Source organism: Lissotriton vulgaris, chromosome 12 (genome assembly GCF_964263255.1).
Source record: "Lissotriton vulgaris chromosome 12, aLisVul1.2, whole genome shotgun sequence".
Taxonomy (NCBI): Eukaryota; Metazoa; Chordata; class Amphibia; order Caudata; family Salamandridae; genus Lissotriton; species Lissotriton vulgaris.
In genome coordinates this window covers 115,134,608-115,148,822 of record NC_141700.1, presented here as the reverse complement: position 1 = coordinate 115,148,822, position 14,215 = coordinate 115,134,608, and the positions used below count along the sequence as shown (strand labels likewise).

Here is a 14,215-nt window from a genome sequence, read left to right as displayed (position 1 = left end):
CTTGGGCCTGACTGGTTACTACAGAAAGTTTGTCAGGAATTATGGATCAATTGTGACTCCATTAAATGAACTGACAAGTAAGAAAATGCCAAAAAAGGTTCAGTGGACAGCGAGCTGTCAAAAAGCATTCAATGACCTAAAACAGGCCATGTGCACGGCGCCTATCCTCAAGAGTCCAGACTACTCCAAACCATTCATTGTCCAAGCAGATGCTTCTGAGTTGGGTGTGGGAGCTGTTCTATCTCAACTGAATTTTGATGGTAATGACCAGCCCATTGCTTTTATAAGCAGACGGCTGACCCCCAGAGAGAAAAATTGGTCAGCTATAGAGAGGGAGGCCTTCGCTGTGGTGTGGGCCCTGAAGAAACTGAGGCCATACTTGTTTGGCACTCATTTCAAGATTCAGACCGACCATAAGCCCCTCCTACGGCTAAATCAGATGAAGGGTGAAAACCCCAAACTGCTTAGGTGGTCCATTTCCCTACAGGGGATGGACTTTACAGTGGAACATAGACCTGGTACTGATCATGGCAATGCCGATGGGCTCTCCAGATATTTCCACTTAGAACAAGAAGACTCACCTGGTCAAGGTTAGCTTATTGTCCCAACGTTTGGGGGGGGGGGGTCATGTAGGAGAGTAGGGTCTGCAATCCTATGATCACCCAGATTTTTTGCTTTGTTTCACTGGTTTACGACTTTCTCTGGCTGTGGGCCTGCCAATCAGACCCACAGCCTGGCTGTTCTCTCTCTAAATTACGACATGTACCCTAGGTGCATTTACCAATTGGTACTGGGCCACCTTATCAGACCCTGTACCTCAGGGCATAGGTGTACCCAGGGCCTACCAGGGGCTGAAGCATGTATTATGCCACCCCTGGCTGGCCTCCTAAATTTGACACAACTGGCTGCATGACAGCTGGGGCAACGTGGCCTCCTCGCCCGTTGCTGTAGGTATAGTATCCCTATACCTAACCTTAAAATGGACACCCGAGTTCCTATCAGTCACTCCTATGGCAGGCCTTGACAATCCTGAAGGCAGAGTGCAGGGAACCGTGTGAATTGGGCTCTGGCACGAGCCGAACCCGGTTGCAGCTTGCGGAACCAAGACCCAATGGCTGTTCCATGATAACGCATATCATATCGGTAACTTCGGTATCGCGTTATCAAGACATGTCGAGTAAGGTGTCATACGAATCGGGATGCTGCCCCCTCACCAATTCTGGCGACGAGGTTAGCATTCCGCCCTTCTAGAGGGACACGACATGTACGTAACTGTGAACCCCGGATAAAGTTAAACGAAGCCTCAGCTCCACAAAATGGACGCTGCCACCACAGACACGAGTCTGACCTCCTGCTGCTGGGAGTCCTTCCAGCAAGGAGAGCTTGGACAAAGGGTTTCCTGTCAAGGGCGGTGTTCGCACCGTCCCAGACAGGGTTTGTGTATTCTGGGTAGGTAGGGTTTTGCGAGAAGGTGACTGCGGAGTGGCACCCCGGTGCTCACTACGCATCTGCCGGCTAGAACCAGTTCCAGGGGCGCGCAGCCCCTGACCTGGGGAAAGTCCAGCAGGGGGAGAGGGGTGTAACTACCCCCCTTCCTGGTCCCACCCTTAGGGCAGGACCTAGTCATGTACCCACCCCTTTCTTTAGGATAAAGGCCGGAGCGGGGACCCTTCCAAATTAGATCATCTTTGAATCAAGAACTACTTTCTACGAAAGGACTTCGAGACTCTTCTCAAGATTTCTCCCTTGTGGCTAAGGAGTAGTCACCCTGCATCGGCAGGCACCATCTAAGAACTCTGCGGTTTGCTGCAAGTCCTTCCTCAAGGATCCGACGGCCCATCTCGACGAGAACCGGCTTCCCTGGCACCTCTGACCTCTACCCACGTCGTCAGCTCAGCTGAGATCTGTGGGTGCGACAAGACCTCGAGGGACCGGCCATCATCAAAACCTGCACGCTTTCTTAATCAGCACGACCATCGAAGCAATTCTCTGGTGAGTGCTCTGGGGTCCGAGAAGCCCCGACCCTGAGTAGCTCCAGCACCGAAGTGCAGTCTCCCAGCATCTCCACGATCTGCGTGGGGCCCTTCTGCTCGCTGCTCAGCACGTTGTCTGGTCACTAGCCGCTGGCTTGTGCCCTTCTTTGACGACATCCGACAACGAACGCTGCTGGTCTGGTTGCTCCAGATCGGCCCTTGCTCCCTTTTTCGAGAGGAGCACCCCGGACCCTCCTGGTCCACTCAAGACGCCATTTTAGGCCCACCACGTGGCCCTGAAACCTGCCAAGGCTTGTTGCCCCAATCCTGGGCCCAGCAACGGCAACAGCATCAACCTTCGTGGGACAGCTCGCACCTCCATCCTGGTCGCCGACAACGCCTCCTGGTCCGGGAGACTGCAGAGTCTAGCGTCGCCCACTCACCTAGTCGAGGTGACGGCCAACCGGTGCCTTCCTGGTACCCTCTGACTACTAGCTAGTAGTACGAACTTGGTCCCCTCTGCTTTCAGGTATCAACGATCACTGATCCAGGCTTGGATCTCTACGAACTATTCATCACTGGTCGCTGGCCAGCAACTCTTTTTCTTCCGGCTCCTGGCTCGTCAGCGAAGACCCCCGACGCCTGTAAGACTTGTGCAGCCGCAGCCCTCGTGGCTAGGTAACTTCGGCATTTTGGTGCCTGCATAGCCTCCTTACTCTAGGGTCCCGAGTCCCTCGCTTCCGACTTGCCTTATCGGGTCCGCCCGAGACCACTAAACTTTCCGTGCCCTCGGGCACTTGTTTTAAATTGTGCACTTGAAGTATTTTCTAAGAGCTTTTGTTCTGTGCTTAGTACCCTGTCCTCATAAAGAGTACAGGGCTGTTGTGATTCTAATAAATATACTGTTTATTTTCATAACACTTGTGTGGTGTCCTTTCACTTGGTATTAAAGGGGTATGTGATGGTATTACAGCTGGCTTAACAAGCCCTCTAGAGTTTAGCCCGAAGACTGCTCGTATCCACGCTACTAGGATAGCTGGTCTAAGTTTGACTTACAACCAATCACCATAAGGGTCGTTTGGAATGATACATATGGTCGCTAGAATAGCGAACGCTGCATATCGGGCCAACTTCTCACAGGTGGGTCCTGATGAAAAGGAACTCCCTTCATCAAGTGTGTCTTCTTCATCCACCACCGGATGGAATCTCTTGCAGACTGTTGGAGATGAATTCGATCCTCCCAGCATCCCGTCCTCTGCTTCCACTGATCTTCCAGACACAGCTGTAGAGGACGCATATGCAAACGTGCGTTCGGCACAATGAAGATGCACGATGCCATGGACCCCAGGAGAGAGGACACTTGCCGAACTGTCGGACGTGCAGACTGAAGGAGAAGAAAGCACTTCGCCTTGATGGATAACCACCTCTCCTCCGAAGGACACACGTTTTCTTCTTCCGTGTCCAGTTGAGCGCCCAGGTAGTGGATCTTCTGGGTGGGGTTCATTATGGACTTCTTGTAATTGACTTGAAGACCCAACTTGCCCATGAGTTGGAGGCATATTGATAGATGTTCTTCCAGTAGAGATGGGGATGAACTCTTCAGAAGCCAGTCGTCTAAGTACGGATATATGAAAATCCGTCTCTTTCGAAGACAAGCCGCAACTACCGCCATACATTTTGAAAATGTTCTGGGAGCTGATCTCAGGCCGAAAGGGAGTACTGCGTACTGATAATGATGAGCAGCAACTTGAAACCTGAGAAACTTGCGATGTTTTCTGGATACCGGAATATGAAAATGAGCATCCTTCAGATTGATGGAACACATCCAATCCCCCTGGTGTAACTGAGGGAAGATCTGATGAAGAGCCAGCATTCGAAACCTCTCCTTTTGAATGAATTTGTTCAACCGTCCAGAATGGGTCTGAACTCCGTAGCTGGAACTTTTTTGTTTACGAGAAAAAATCGAGAGTACAGGCCTTGACATCTCTGCTGAGATGGTACTAGGTCTATGGCCTTCTTCTTCAGAAGGATGTTTGCTTCCTGTTGTAAACGCTTTATATTCCACTGTAACATCTTTAGAGGACGCATGACAGGGGGTGGCTTCTTGAATCTCAAAAGGTACCCGTTTTGAATGATACCCAGCACCCATCTGTCCTTTGTGATCTGTTTCCACTTGTCCAGAAAACACACAATACTTCCTCCAACCGGAGTGGCACACGGTTGCGGAGGAAGCCTTCGTTCATGGTTTTTGAGGCTGCTTGGTAGCAGATGACTGCTGCCTATTTCCATTGCCTCTGCCTTGCCCAGGTCGCCGCTGTTGGAATTGCGACCTCTGTTGATTCTGGCCTTGGTTTTCCGAAGACCAATTTGTCTGTTGGCTCCTCTGCTGGAAAGATCTTTTGTCAAAGGGATGAAAATTACCCCAACTTGTAAATTCTTTCTTCTTTTCAAGACCTACGGCCTTAGGAGTGTCCAACTCCACTTTCATTTTGGACATCTCATCATCAGCGTGAGATCCAAACAGCATCGAACCATTAAACGGTAAATTTACAATTTTTCTCGGAGCCTCAGGCTTTAGCCCAGTAAGGCGAAGCCAAGCTGAACGCCTAGCACAAACACCGTGGGCATAACCATGAGCTGACAGATCCGCCGAATCAGCAGCCGCGCTAATGCTCTGGTTAGCCACCAATCCTCCTTCTTCCACAATTTCCAGGAAATCCTTCTAATCTTCCTTAGGGAGTTTATCCGCAAAACGAGCCACCGAGTCCCAGAGTAGACGATCATAGCGGCCCAATAAGGCTGCCGCACTGGCCACTGTCATGACCGACCCAGAGGTGTTACACATTCTTCGCCCCAAAGAATCCATACTTTTACTATCCTTTTCAGGTGGAGCAGAAGAGGTAGATGCTGCACAATGCGCTTTTCTGACTGCCGCCACAATAAGTGAGTCTGGAGGTGGATCAGAACGCAAAAATAGTGGATCTTCTTCTGGAGCCTTGTACTTCTTTGCAATCCTAGAAGGACCTGAACCCACCGCGGCCGGAGTTAAGAATGTTCTCATTGCTGGTTCTATCAAACCGGGCACTAACGGCAGAAGAAGCCTGCCAGTCGTCTTGTGATGCAGGGTTTCAAAGATGACTGACGTTGCCACTTGGGGAACTGCCATCTTGATGTTGAACTTATTCGCCCCACGACATAACACATCATTAAATGTGCTCAAATCATCCACGGGAGACACTCTGGAAGGCGGAGTAGATGATATAGTGGGAGAATAGTCTCTATATGAAGACCTTGAAGAAGACGAAGATGACGTAGAAGATGTTGAAGGGGTTCTACGCCATCTCTGAGGAGTTGCCGATCGCTGCCTCCTACGCTCCCTCGAACGTGATCTCTCTCTCACTAGGGATTTCGAGCGTGATCTTCTATGCAGCTCTGACTGAGGGACCAAAGCCCTCTTCCCCATCAGTCCTGCATCTGGACGCATCTTCCAATGTCTAAGACTTTCCAGCCACCTCGGTGACATGTTAATGGGCCGCTCTGCACGCTCAGGTGAAGCCTCAGGTGAAACCTGCGCAATATGCAGCCCTGCTGAAGACTTGGAGGCTCTGGAGACTACTCTGTGCTCAAAGACCAATGAGCCAGATGGAGTCCGTTGTCTGGGCACCAATTGTCTGTCATCTGACACCTGCCCTGAGGTTGAGCCAGAATGAGCCACCACAGAAGAGTCCTGGTGCACTGTCTCTTGACCCACCGCAGACCTGCCGTCTTGCTGATCCTGCGGTGAAGACGCCACTAAAGGTTGTGGACTTATTTCTGACCTCGACAAAGACCTAAGTGAGGTCCGAGAGGCTGGTCTTGATAGTCTCGAAACCGACCCGTATTCAGGTGGGGGATACCTAGACACTCCATGCTTCGAGCCCGAAGCAAGCTTCGACGTCGACCTACGTCGCGATGGAGACCTTGACCTTCTCCTTTTAGGTCTCGACGTCAAATCTTTCGACGCCGTTCTTCCTCTCGACGTCGACCTTTTCCTCGACGACGACGTACGTCTCTCCCTCGACCTCGGTCTTCGACGCCGATCGATGACTCCCTCTCGACGTCGACACTATACCCTTTGACGTCGACACTCGATCCTTTGACGTCGGACGCCTCTCTTCCCTCGACGTCGATCTCTTACGATCCTTCGACGTCGAACCTTGCGCCCCCGACGTCGACCTTACTGCAATCAACACCAGATGTCTCGACGTCGAAAATGATTTCGACGGCGACTGTCGAGACACTGAACCTTGCCTCACTGGCGAAGTCCTCGACGTCGATGGAGCCCTCTTCGACGCCGACAATGCTGACGGCGATCTGGATCTCGACGTCGAGCGCACCTTCTTTGACGGCGACGCTCCCTGGAGTCGATGTTTTTTAGTTCTACCTTCTGTAGAAGCTGTTCTTCGACGTTTGGGTTGAGAAGATGGCTTAGCAGATGATAACAAGCTCTTGGAATTCTTCTCACCACGGTTTTCTCTCTCCAGAAGGCCCAGCAACCTAATTTTCTCCCTTTCTCTTAAAGTCCTACTAGAAAGGTTGAGGCAGTGATAACACTCTTCCACCTTATGAGAAGCTGGAAGACAAACCGCACATACAGAATGTGGATCAGTTTTTGACATCCTCTTCCCACAGGAAGGACATTTGTAAAATAAAGGTGGCATTCAGACTAAGCAGCACCAACAGTTTAGTCAGAAAAAGATATTAAGTCACCACCAAAGTAATATATTTTCAAAAAAGACAAGAAAAAACCAACTTCTGACAGAAAAACTGCAAATTAGCAGAGCTCAAGTTCCAGGTTCCTCACAGAACAAGCCGGAAAAAAGAACTGACCTAACTGTCACCTGTGGTGCATGATGGGAACAGAGTTCTCCTGGAGGCCTTAAAGGCAAAGTGTGCAGATTCTCTGGGGCCTTAAAGGCAGGGTGCCAGTCTGATTTTCTGTACACAGAAATGTTTTCATATGCAGCCTTGTAGGCTAATAACTGTTTACAACAGGTTCTTTGATGAAAATAAAAGGTTTTTCATGGTTATGAAATGCATTTTAGGCTCATGCCAGTTTATTGCATTTATATACAGCATATTTTCATGCTTCAGAACGTGTGTAAGGTTTGGCTTTATAAGCCTATGTATATATGTTAGGCTGCATATTATGGTTATTATACATGTATATGTGTATAATTAGTTAGTACTATGTACTTTTGGTTATATTTACACATATATATGTATATTGTTTATGTGTTCCGGGTTCCCGCTCATGGGCGGAAATAATTCAGTGCTTATGACTATTAATGAGTATCCCCTGGAAGAGAACCGCGCTCGTCCCCCCGCCATACGAACCGGAGCATCTGGGTTTTAAGGCGTCGAAGGAAGTCTACGTCCAGAGGAATAGGGAGCGCCTGAAAGAGGTACAGGTATTTGGGGAGGAGGACCATTTTAATTGCGTGGATTCTGCCCAGCCATGATATATATTTTGGCTTCCAGCGATCCAAGTCCGCCCGGGTCTTTGCCAGCAACGGTGGAAAGTTCGCGGAATACAGCTTCCCAATTGTGGGTGTCAAACGGACCCCCAGGTATAAGATGGAGCTGGAGGCCCAGGCTAACGGAGTGAGAGGCCGCACTCGATCCACCTCCGCAGGTGAAAGCGTGAGATTTAGAACATAGGATTTGTCATAATTGCCTTGAAGCCGGCCACCTCCTCGAAGCGCAGTAACACCCTCTGGACGTGTGGTAGAGAATGTGCCGGATCCATAGTAGAGAGCAGAACATCATCCGCAAATAGGGACATTTTGTGCTGCTCTCCGGTAAAGGGAAGACCCCATATTTCCTCGTGTTCCCGCACGGCTAACGCCAATGGTTCAATGCTCAGGGCGAAGAGCAGGGGGGAGAGAGGACAGCCCTGCCTGGTGCCACGGGAATGCGAGAAAAATGCAGACAGGTGGCCATTTACCGCTACTCTAGAGCGGGGGTTGCTGTAGTTTGCTTTCACCATCGAGAGGAATTTATCCGAGAAGCCGAAGGCAGCTAAAGTGTGGAACAGGAAGCCCCAATTCACGTGGTCGAAAGCCTTTTCAGCATCGAGGCCTACTAGCACCGCCGGTATCTGGAATCTATTAGCCTTCTCTATCAAGTGTACAACCCGCCTCGTATTATCATGGGTCTGACGGCCCTTAATGAATCCAGATTGGTCCGGATGTATGAGTGCCGGCATCAGATCTTGGAGCCTACTTGCAATGATCGAGGAGTACAGCTTGGCGTCGATGTTGAGGAGGGCTATCGGGCGATATGAAGAGCATTGGGTGGGGTCCTTCCCGGACTTAGGCATAATTGAAATTACAGCCTCGGCCAGCGATCCCGACGTTGCGCCGGACTCAGCCATGTCATTAAAAAAGGAAACCAGAAAATCGCACACTTCGGTCGCATATGTCTTATAAAAAAGGGCGGTATAGCCATCTGGTCCCGGAGCTTTATGAAGCTTCAGGTTATTAATGGCATCAAGCACTTCGCCGCTAGTGAAGGGGGCAGTGAGCAGATCGTTCCATTCCTTGGAAACCTACGGTATGGGTAGATCAAGTAGATACTCCCTCTGGTTCTCAGAATCGAGTGTGTCCCCCGCATAGAGCGCAGCATAGAAGCGGCACAAGAGATCGGCCTTGATCTCGTCACGGTACTGCAGATCCCCCATCGAATCCTGAATACCTCCTATGTAATCCCTTTCCCTCTTGTCCCGAAGCTGACGAGCCAGGTGTCTCCCCACCTTATTCCCCTGGGAGTACGAGAGGTGTCGTAGCCTCAACAAGGTGAACTCTGCTCTATTGTTGTAATGGGCCCTCAGTTTCCCCCTGACCACCGTCAAGGGGCGAAGGGTCAATCTAGAGGGATTTAGCTTGTGCGCTTGCTCAAGGGCTGCAAGCTCTACCTCCAGCTCTTCTCGTTCCTTTCGCCGCATCTTATTGAGATTAGCATTGAGAGCCAAGCAAGTGCCCCTTACGGACGCCTTAAAGGCGTCCCAGGTGGTGGATATCGACGTGTCGGACACCGGGTTGAGAGCAAAAAATTCCCTAATAGCCTTCCGTAATTCCTTGCTTGAGGTGTCGTCCCTGACTAGTGCAGCCGGGAAGTACCACTTGCGTTGTCCGTCGCCTGTCTGTGACCAGCTCAGGCCGATCACGAGTAGGCTATGGTCAGAAACAGACAGCGGGAATATACTAGAGTCGCGGACATCTCCTCTAAGGGCTAGACTCAGGAAAATGTGGTCCAGGCGAGAGTAGGAGTGGTGAACGTGGGAAAAAAAGGTGTAATCTCGGGATAGGGGGTGCATGGAACGCCATCCATCTATTAAGCCCAATTCACCAAGAAGCCGCTGTGTCTCAGCAGAGAACAAACCTGCATCAGCCCTTTGAGTACCAGAGCTATCCATCTCTCTACTCCACACTAAGTTAAAGTCCCCTAATAGAAACAGGAGTCCCTCAACAAAGTCTCCTACTTTCCGCAGCAGGTCCTGAAGAAAGCTATTCTGTCCCGCATTGGGGGCATACACCACCATGAAGGTGCACAGTCTACCATGGACCAGATCCTTCACCATCAGCCAGCGGCCCTCCTTATCGCTGCGCACACCCATAGGCTGAAAGTGAAAGGTCGCACGAAAGAGAAGAGCCACCCCCCTGTGTTTCGTGGAAGCAGACGATCTATAAATGAGGGGGAAAAGTTTGTGCCGGAGGCGGAGCTCATCCCTGTGCGCCAAGTGAGTCTCCTGGAGGCCCACAACATCAAGCTGGTGATCATTCCCATATTTCCACACCTTCTGACGTTTTTGCGGGGAATTCAGGCCCTTCACATTCCACGTCTCAATACTAAGAGGCATCATCATGCAACAACCCCACTCCCGCTGTTTCCACACCACCCCGCCCCACCCCCTCACATCCACCATTGGTGACCAGAGTTGGTGTATTACAATAGAGACAAACACAAATGCCCAAGGGCAGGAGGGCACCGGTCAGCCCGCGTCTCCGCGCTCCTCCATGGCACCCGGACCCCCCGCCATGCACCCCCAAACTCCATTCCTCTTTCCCGCTTTCCGGCACAACTGAGAACCTCCCATATAGCCACCCCAAAACCACACAGTCAAAAAGGAAGTCCCTAGAGCCCCAAGAGCCCAACGTATATTATCCGAAGACATACCACTTACATTCCATGAATCAAAAAGTGCAGCCATCCAAACAATCCTGTCACCACCACTACCCCCCTGCTCCTCCCCCTCCCATTACCCCCAACGAACTCCTTTGATACCACGCCCCCCAAAAGACTTCGAGTTCCGCTCCCAAACCAGCAGAACTGTAGGAAACAGCAATAGGTGAAAGAAAAACAAGAAAAAACTGTGTTCTGAACATTCGCAGTGCATGGACGTTCGTAGATTCCCCCAGGGGGTGAGGGCGGGGCACCACAGGGTGTACCCCCAAGGGTCCGGACCGGGGTGTCTTCCCAAAAAGTACAAATTTACCCACGGTACCTGAGGATACGTGTCCCTCAGGCGCCAAGCAACCGTCTTCTCAGGGCTCAGGCCACCCCGGAGCTATGCTGTGATGGCGCCACTGTCGTCGAGGCCACAGAGGCAACCGCTGCCCCCCTCTCCTGCAGGCTGGTCGTACGATCAGGTCTCCTCCTGTCTGTCTCTCGACCCACTCTCTGCCAGGACGGGGACTGCCGTCGTCGCCGCGACGGGGAGCTTCCGCCATCCGGGGAGGTGGCCGTGTCATCAAGGCCCAGGAGGTCCCTCGCTACCTGGAGAGATCGGACCTGTACCAATCTGTTCTGCCACCTGAAGATGAGGCGGAAGGGGTGGCCCCAGGAGTAAGACACATTGAGTTCGCGCAAAAAGGTAGTTACAGGGCGAAACTCACGTCTCTTCTGGAGTGTCGATGCGGCCAAGTCCTGGAATAGTTGGGGGTGGTGATCTTGGAACTGCAACGACGGGATCTCCTGTGCCTTTCGAAGAATGCGCTCCTTCAGCTGAAAGTTGTGGACGCATACCAAAATGTCGGGTGGAGGACCCCCACCACGTTAGGCAGTCCGACCCTGTGGACCCTTTCCATCTTGATTTCGCGTAGGTCCTCATCATCAGGATCTGCAAGAAGAGTGCTAGAACATATTCCCGCAAATCACCTGCCTCCCTGTCCCAGGGCACTGCTCGTATGCGGATGTTGTTCCAGCGGGAGCGATTCTCCAAATCTTCCGCATGTGCCTGGAGGTCCAAGTTCTGTTCCGTGAGCCGGATCACATCTTGCTGCAGCTGGTGCACATCGTTCGCCACACTCAGGTCATGATCTTCCAGAGTAGCTACCCGCTCTCCGATACCGTCCACGTCCCTCCTCACCTCGCATAGGTCCGAAGCCAGCTGAGAACGGAGTTCAGAGATGTCCTCCTTAATGGAAGCGAAAAGTTCCATCATAAAGGCTTTAGTTGCGGGGGCCTCATCGTCCTTCGGCTTAGGCGATACGCTAGGTCCAGGGGACGCCGCTTGCTGGGACCCCCTTCGGAGGGCCATCCTTACCGGGCTTCCCTTTACGCTGTGTGGAGGCCATGGTGTCGCGTCTGGGCACTCGGGTAGTCAGGGCGAGGGATCTCCGGTAGCCCACTGCAGCAAGGCGGCTCCAACTGCTAATTCGGCACACTGACCGAGGAGGGGGGGAGGGGCAGCGCGGCAGCAGCTCCGGTCGTCCCCGTAGGCCGCCGCACCTGGCACCCTCCTGCTGGCTCCGCTGCGGTCGTCCGGCAATGCCCCACGTGTCCGGGAGGCCCCCCCGTGGGAAGCACCGGGAGAAGGTGATCACGGCGTCGGCCGAGTCGGGGCCACTTCTGCACACGGCCCTTTGCCGGCGCCCGCTCTTCGTGCCACAACGCTGGGCGCTCGGCCTCTCCTCTCACTCGAGGCAGGGGATCTCAGGGCCTCGCCCGCTTCAGCGTACGCGGCGAGACACCACCGTCTCCGTGCCTCCGGTGGTCAAAACTCCGCTACCGGACCAAGCCCCTCTGCCCCGGGACTCACAGCAGGCAGGTGGGGCGCTGATAGCTCACTGCTCTGGGGGCTAAAACAAAGCTAAGCTGATGTCGGCGCCGGAGGGACTTCACCGCACGTCTCACTCCGTCGCCATCTTGGCCACGCCCCCAGTTTCATTTTTTAAGTGCAGGCAGTGATCCCTGGAACCACTGCCTGCTCTTAAAATATATTAATGCACACAATCACTAATGGGAACCACTTCCCGTTTGCGAGTGGTTTACCACCTACTTGAAGTAGGTGGCAAACTGCAAGGGCCCGATTCACAGAATGAACTTAAGACTCAATCCTAAACTTACTACTATTTTGGTATTCACAGAATGCACTTACTACTTTTGGCATTCACAGAATGAACTTACTACTTTTGGTATTCACAGAAGTTAGGATTTTGTCTTAAGTCTGTCTTAAGTTAGTCTTAAGACAAACTTAGGATAAAATCCTAACTTCTGTGAATACTGTGAGAAGTTGGCCCGATATGCAACGTTCGCTATTCTAGCGACCGCTATGTATCGTTCCAACGACCCTTATGGTGTTTGGTTGTAAGTCAACCTATAGACCAGCTATCCTAGTAGCGTGGATACGAGCAGTCTAAGGCTAAAGACTCAAGAGGGCGCGTTAAGCCAGCTGTTTACCACACATGTACCCCTTGAACACCCAGTGAAAGGACACCACACAAGTGTTATGAAAATAAACAGTATATTTATTAAGAATCACAACAGCCCTGTACTCTTTATGAGGACAGGGTACTAAGCACAAACCAAATCTCTTTAGTAAATACTTCAAGTGCACAGTTTAAAAACAAGTGTCCGGGGACACGGAAAGGTTAAGGCAAGTCGGAAGCGAGGGACTCGGGACCCTAGAGTAAGGAGGCTATGCAGGCACCGAAGTGCCGAGTTACCTAGCCACGAGGGCTGCGGCTGCAAGTCTTACAGGCGTCGGGGTCTTCGCTGACGAGCCAGGAGCCGGAAGAAAAGGAGTTGCTGGCCGGCGACCAGTGATGAATAGTTCGTAGAGATCCAAGCCTGGATCGGAGATTGATGAAACCTGAAAGCAGAGGGGACCAAGTTCGTACTACTAGCCAGTAGTCAGAGGGTACCAGGAAGGCACCGGTTGGCCGTCACCTCGACCAGGTGAGTGGGCGACGCTAGGCTCTGCAGTCTCTCGGACCAGGAGGCGTTGTCGGCGACCACGGTGGAGGTGCGAGCTGTCCCACGACGGATGTCGCTGTCGGCGTTTTGAGTGGACCAGGAGGGTCCGGGGTGCTTCTCGAAAAGATGGAAGCAAGGACCAGTCTGGAGCAACCAGACCGGCAGTGTTGATTCGCGGATGTCGTCACAGGAGGACACGAGCCAGCGGCTAGTGACCAGACAACGTGCTGAGCAGCGAGCAGAAGGGCCCCACGCAGATCGTGGAGATGCTGGGAGACTGCACTTCGGTGCTGGAGCGGCTCAGGGTCGGGGCTTCTCGGACCCCAGAGCACTCACCAGAGAGTTACCTCGATGGTCGTGCTGGTTTTTAAGAGCGTGCAGGTTCTGATGATGGCCGGTCCCTCGAGGTCTCGTCGCACCCACAGATCACAGCTGAGCTGATGACGTGGGTAGAGGTCAGAGGTGCCAGGGAAGCCGGTTCTCGTCGAGCTGGGCCGTCGGATTCCTTGAGGAAGGACTTACAGCAAACCGCAGAGTTCTTAGATGGTGCCCGCTGATGCAGGGTGACTACTCCTTAGCCACAAGGGAGAAATCTTGAGAAGAGTCTTGAAGGTCCTTTCGTAGAAAGTAGTTCTTGATTCAAAGATGATCTAATTTGGAAGGGTCCCCGCTCCGGCCTTTATCCTAAAGAAAGGGGTGGGTACATGACTAGGTCCTGCCCTAAGGGTGGGACCAGGAAGGGGGGTAGTTACACCCCTCTCCCCTGCCGGACTTTCCCCAGGCCAGGGCTGTCGCCCCTGGAACTGGTTCTAACCGGCAGATGCGTAGTGAGCACCGGGGTGCCACTCCGCAGTCACCTTCTCGCAAAAGCCCTACCTACCCAGAATACACAAACCCTGTCTGGGACGGTGCGAACACCGCCCTCGACAGGAAACCCTTTGTCCAAGTGCTCCTCGCTGGAAGGACTCCCAGCAGCAGGAGGTCAGACTCGTGTCTGTGGTGGC

At 52.4% G+C, this 14,215-nt stretch overlaps 1 protein-coding gene across 1 annotated transcript in view; it reads right to left on the bottom strand.

Moving 5' to 3' along the window:
* The window catches only part of HORMAD1 (HORMA domain containing 1), a 974,569-nt gene that overhangs the window by 155,639 nt on the left and 804,715 nt on the right, over positions 1-14,215 (bottom strand). The window lies entirely within an intron of this gene.